This window comes from Medicago truncatula, chromosome 1 (genome assembly GCF_003473485.1).
Source record: "Medicago truncatula cultivar Jemalong A17 chromosome 1, MtrunA17r5.0-ANR, whole genome shotgun sequence".
Classification (NCBI taxonomy): Eukaryota; Viridiplantae; Streptophyta; class Magnoliopsida; order Fabales; family Fabaceae; genus Medicago; species Medicago truncatula.
The window spans coordinates 54,493,285-54,499,711 of NC_053042.1; positions in this window are offsets into that span (position 1 = coordinate 54,493,285).

The window sequence follows — 6,427 nt, forward strand, 5'->3', positions numbered from 1 at the left end:
AACTGTGTATCATAAACAATATATAATATATTGCAAGATGTAGTGGTGTGAGAAAAAAGTAGAAAAATGATTGAGAGTATTTTTGGAAAATTAATTGGTAAAATACAAACGTAGGATATATACTAAGGTGTAGGCCAATAATTTTTATGTGTCTTGTTTGGTTTTAAGTGAGAGAGGTTAAGTCTCACTCCACCTGTGAATAGATAAATTATTGGATACATAATAAATGTGACTTTTATACTTAAAATTTCAAGGTTTTGGGTTGAATTGTGGTGTTTCCCTCTCTTATAGCACTAAAGCATAGGCATGTTGTTGCTCTCGTGTGCCCTCAGACTTCCTAAAAAGTGATATTAGAGCTCTAGTTCAGTTTGGTGAGGGAGCGGGAGTTGGACCATGTTATAGGATGTGAGAACTTACACTTGAGGGGAGATTGTCAGGTTTCAATGGTTAGTAGTTAAGTCCCACATAACCTATAAATTGGTATAATATTGGATATAAAAGAGGTGACACATATACCTAATGTTTTGAGGTTTTGTATGAAGATGGGGCGTCTCCCTCTCTTGTGGTTCTAGAGCATTGACTCGTTGTTGCTCATGTGCCCCTAATTAACTTCCCAACAGGTCTTGATGTGTGATGGATAAAGAGGGATAACCATCCATAGTTAGAGATCTTAGACAATTTTACCCGACTCTTGTCTAAGTGGAAATAACGACTATACAAGAGGTACCTTGAAGCAAAATATCAAAAGGTATATCTACTATATTTGATCTATGTTATTTACGGTCTTTTTTATTATCCATCAAGATAGTGTAAAAGGTCATTTTCATTGTGAAATCTTAAAGGATCGATGCATACACAATGTTTCAAAAAAGTAGGATGATTTTATTTTATTAAGTAAAGATGTTTGGAGTGGTAAACTTTTTTTAAAAGTGATGTTCCTTAGATTTTATGATATCCCGGTTAAAGAGGGTATTCAAGTATGAAAGGTTGTACATTGGGTGTGTGAGATTTGAGAGTGGATGTTTTTGTGGAGGAGTAATTTATTTGCATGGGAGGAAGATATTTTGGTGGAGCTTCTTAGACTGCTCACTCCAATCCAATTTTCATCATAGTTAGACTCCCGAGGTATGGATGAAATATATGGTGGTGTGTATTTTGCTAAGTTGGGTTATTATCCATTGTCGGGGTTGATTTCTCCTCTTTGTTATCAAGCTTTAGAGGATTATGGGGCTCTTTCCCAGGTATAGAAGATTCTTTTCCGCAAAGCAAATATATTCTTTTTTATTAAAAAATGTTGATGGAGAAATTTATATATAGGTTGAATTTGTCCATAAAGGGCGTGCTTACTATGCCAGATGACTCAATTTGTGTCCTTTATGTATGTGTTCGAGAATATGAACTTCACTTGTTTGCATTATGCAATATTACTTCTTTTGTATAGTATCAAGTGTTTAAAGGGTGTATGGTTAATATCATTGCCTTGTGGATATTTTTCTCTTTCTCTACATATTTTTCTTCCGGTATAGGGTTAGGAGGAAATAAACGGGTGTCAGTGATCTAAATTGTCTAGTGGTCAATTTTGGAGACTATGAATAATCTTAGTTTTAAGATTAAGATTCATTTTATATGATAAATCGCTTATTACATCAAAGTCATGTCCTTGAGATGGTTCCTAGCAAGGGGTTCTTTGTGTGTACTTTGAATGATATATTGATTGTTTAAGCTGCATTCATGAGTGCTATGTTATGGTTGTCGTAAGAGGGCTTGTTAGTTTTACTCTTTTAATCTCTCCATTGAGACTTTTTTATTCGCTACCTCTTTTGATTTAGATGAGTGATAAAAAGTTATTTTTAATATTTAAGGTCCCTTTCCTCAAAAATATTTAAGGTCCTTAAAATCTTAGCCCTACAACCTTAAATTTAGGCAACCTTTGTTGCCATGTTATCGATTTTCACGAGTAAAAATAAAATAAGCTTTGGATAAAATTGTAAGGGACATTTTACAGTCCCCAGAGTTAAATGAGAAATGATATTTGTACAACTACTTTTGTACAACTTTTATACAACATTCTCTCTTATACTCATATTATCTTCTTATTCTCTCTCTTCCTTTTTCTCTCTCTATTATTATTGACCAATGAAAAAGAGAATATCAAGGTTGTCCCAAATGTTGTACAAAAAGAGTTGTTCAAATAACACTACTCTAACATTAAAACTAATCAACTTCAATTTAAACGAAAGCATAACATTAAGTAGACAAAAAAAAAAAAAAAAGAAGTTATAGAAGTACCTTTCCAAATTTTTCAATAAATCCTTTGCATTTAGTTTGACGGAGCGATAACGATGAATTGGATTGTACTCGCACTCATATACCTGCATTTTTTGTTGTTTAAATACTTGTATATTTTTAGATTGAAAATCTAAATATTCGTAGCAACGTTTGCACATAAATTATTGAGAAAAAATCCAGGGTTTCTTGAATCACTATTTCAAATAAATAAATAAAAAACAGGTAATTTAACATAAAATCGCCTTACATAAATAAAATTGTAAACTTTAGATAAAATATTGATTTCTAAAAAATTATCCGATGTTTCAATCTAAAGAACTAACTCGATCGATTAGATCAAAAACAAAATATAGTTGAAACCCTTTAACCAGATCGACTTTTGATCATCTTTCAAAAAAATTACTCTTGAAACGGGCTAGTCTACAACATATTTGGATTGTGTGCCGTAAAAAAAGCACATAATTTCACACAGTCTTAGATCACAACCATTGATTTCAGATCAGACAGTCCAGATTACGTATTATCAAAAGCAACTATAAACGATCTCAAATGTCAGTTTTAGATCGGACGATTATTACAAATAACTGTGTGAAACTGTGTGCTTTTTTACAGCACACAATCCAAATCCGTCTACAACTATATTTGTATGAAACAAAGATTAACAAGACAATAAATCATAATTTAACTAATTGGGTAAAAAAATCTAAATCAAATTTATGAAAATCCATACAAACTCAAATGATTAATCGAATAAATATGAAATACATGAATACAATGTTTATACCTGTTAGTATGTGATTCTATCATGTGATCGAAAAGCCCTGATTTAAAGCATTGCTCCACGATAATCAAAATGGAGATTGAACTTAGACTATTTTTTGTTTTGCACAAATATAAAACAAACACACAAAATTTATAGGAAGATGGTATAGAAAAAAGTTGAAGGCTTTAAAAAAGTGTTTTTTAAGGAAAATTTAAAAAATGCGTTTTATATAAGACATTGTTTAATTTATTATACTCTTATATTCAACAAAATGCGGTAATACTCTTATATTTTCATTCATTATACCAATCTAGTCAAAACTTCATAAATATATTCTGATGAGTATTTACTTTATTTATTGTAAAGGCAAATGTCACTCCCGTGAAAATAAATAAATATGTTGAATAAATTTTAAATTTAATGATAATTTATAATTTTCTTTGTTGTTTATTGAAGAACTTTAATGGGGTGATGTATATTGTAAAAACTATTTTCAATATATCGACATAATTGTAGTATTTTTTATTCGATATCCCATCAAGATATTTGCATCGTGTTCATTGCAAATTTAATGGGAATTTGCAAAAATACATCCATTAGTTTTTATGTTATGAGTGTTTTAGCAAGTTATAACTAAAAAGTTAACAAATACTCCTTGAGATGTATGTTGTTATAACCCACCTTCTAAAAAATAAGTGGGTGTATGATAGCAACTCCTATAAGCACTTGTTAGAATATACCCACTTATTTTTTAAAGAGAAATGATATTTGTACAATCATTTTGTGACAACTTTCTCTCTCATACTCACATGACATTCTTATCATCTCTCTTCCTTTTTCTCTCTCCATTATTTTTGACCAATAAAAAGAGATAAAAACAAGTTTGTCACCAAAGTTATCATCAATTAGATGTACAAATATCACTACTCTTTTTTAAAAGGAGTATTTTAGCAAGGAGTTGTGTTATATGTACAACCAAAATTGAACGACAAATGCAACACCCTTTGATAATGTGAGAAGCACACAAATTAAAATCATTAAAACATTCTAATATAAAAATTAGTGGGTGTGTTATAACAAATATCAGTTTTATATGCTTGTGTCTATATATATATATATATATATATATATAAAGGAAATTCATGATTTTGGGGTAACTTTTTCACTTGTAGTTTTATCTTCATTTAAATTATTATATTTATAATTTGACCTCTTTCACTTTATTACTTTATGAATATTATTTCAATAATATGTTAAATACTATTGAAATAGGAACACCGCAACAACATGATGAATTTAAATTAATAATTAAAAAAAGTTACAACTCATTAAATTCAAAGCAAAACTACTACTAAAACAACAATATTTGACACTGCTAAGAAAAATTATTATTATCTTATTCGCGAAAAACATTTTATCATCATATATGTTAAAATTGATATCTCTTTCTATATATAATTGAGTATATCAAAAAGCGGATAGACGAACACGTTCGTGCCAGTCTTTCCGCTTGTGAAAATAAAGATTTTTATGTGTCTTATTTATTTTAAACTGCTATACAAATAAATATGATAAAATATTGAAAACACATGAGAATTTAAAAAGTATTAGCATTAATGTACAATTTTTATAAAATATTTTTGTATAAATCCATTAATATGTTCACACTGTGCCATTTATAAAATATTTTTGTATAAATCTATTAATATGTTCACACCTGGCCCATTAAGGATTGATATGCTTATACAGTTGGATTTGCATTTCTATTTCTATGTCGTGTTTATTTGTAGATGATATACAATTGATATGATAAATTTTTGAAAATTTATGGATATTTTTAAAATATCAACATTAATGTAGTATTTTTATCTAATATTTTTTATTTAAATGCGAAAGTCCGTTAAAATATCTATGTTATGTTTGTTGCATATTTTATGTGTTTATATTTGCAGATATAATTTTAGCTTAAATGCAGTTTTTTTCCCATTATGTTTCAAAACGTTGCGATGACCTTTAAAATTTAAGTACGGAGAATTTTGAGTTTTAACATAAAATTGTGGGCAGTTTTGTTAAAGCAATTAAGTTAATAATAGTAGGCTAAAATATGGTTTTAGTCCCTGCAAATATGCCTCATTTTGGTTTTAGTCCCTGTAAAAAAAAAATTGTTTTTGATCCTTGCAAAAATTTTTGTTTTTTACTGCCTTCCCATTTTCTTTTAAAAATTGAACAAAACAAATAAAATTTAAAACATTCCCTCCCATCCCTTTTAAAAATTGAACCAATGTGTAAAATTTAACATAAAATTTATGGGCTGTTTCCAATCCTACCTGTGTTTCTTAGTCTTGTTGTTTTTTTTTCTTTTTTCGATGAAACTTTGTAAACTCTTTCCATGTTTACTTATATGAGAATGATGAGAATGAATGAGAGCCATCAGATTAAAAAGAAAGGGTTGAGATTAAAAAGTGAGTATTTGCTAATTATGTGACTAATTTCACTCAATTACTCTCTGGTCTCTGTCTTTAACGCTTCTTCACTCTAAACTTGATGTTTCTTCTTTCCCCACTGTAACGCCCTCTTTGAATTATTAGATTTATTTCATTATTTAATTGAGTCTAAAATTTATTAAGAAGAGTTTAAAATATATTTATTTGATTATGTGATTTATTAAGTGGCTTATGTTGTTATTTAATAGATTAAGATTTGAAAATAGAAATAAGATTGAGTTGAGAGTTTGTTATGAGATTTTAGAGAGTTTTGGGGGAGAAAGAGAAATAAGATAAAATAGAAAAAGGGTTATAAATAGGAGAAACCTAGTTTAGAAAAAACATAACGTACGATCAATTTTGGAGAAAAGGGAGAAAAAGCCGAGAGGAGGGAGAAGACCTAGGAGTGCTGCGATTTTCATCTATAAGGTAAGGGTGGGACTAATATTCAATAATCTTGAGTCTATGATTCTGAAAATTGTATTTAACATGTCGTAGGTTTTAGTTTTTGAGAATTTGGGAATTAGGGTTAAAAGTGATTAATTGATGATTTTTTAAAATAATGTTTTGGGTCAATTTTTATATGGTTTTGAGTCTTTTTTGATGTATATAATTGTTTAGACAAACTTTGGGATCAAATTTGGGCATAGGGAAGTTAAAATTGGGATTTTGGGGTGAAAAGTGTGTTTTTTCCCGAGTTGCTCTCTGACAGCATGTCCTGTTTCATGTTCTTGCGTCTTTTTCACACGTTTCTGTTTTGAATTAGCCTTTGGTGTAAACATGAAAGTTGTAGATAATTGTGTTAGCTTTACAGTGGCTTTGGTTTGGCGTAAAAATGAGTTTTGGTTTAGGAGTTATGATGAAAATACTCCAAGGAGGTCACAGTGAATTT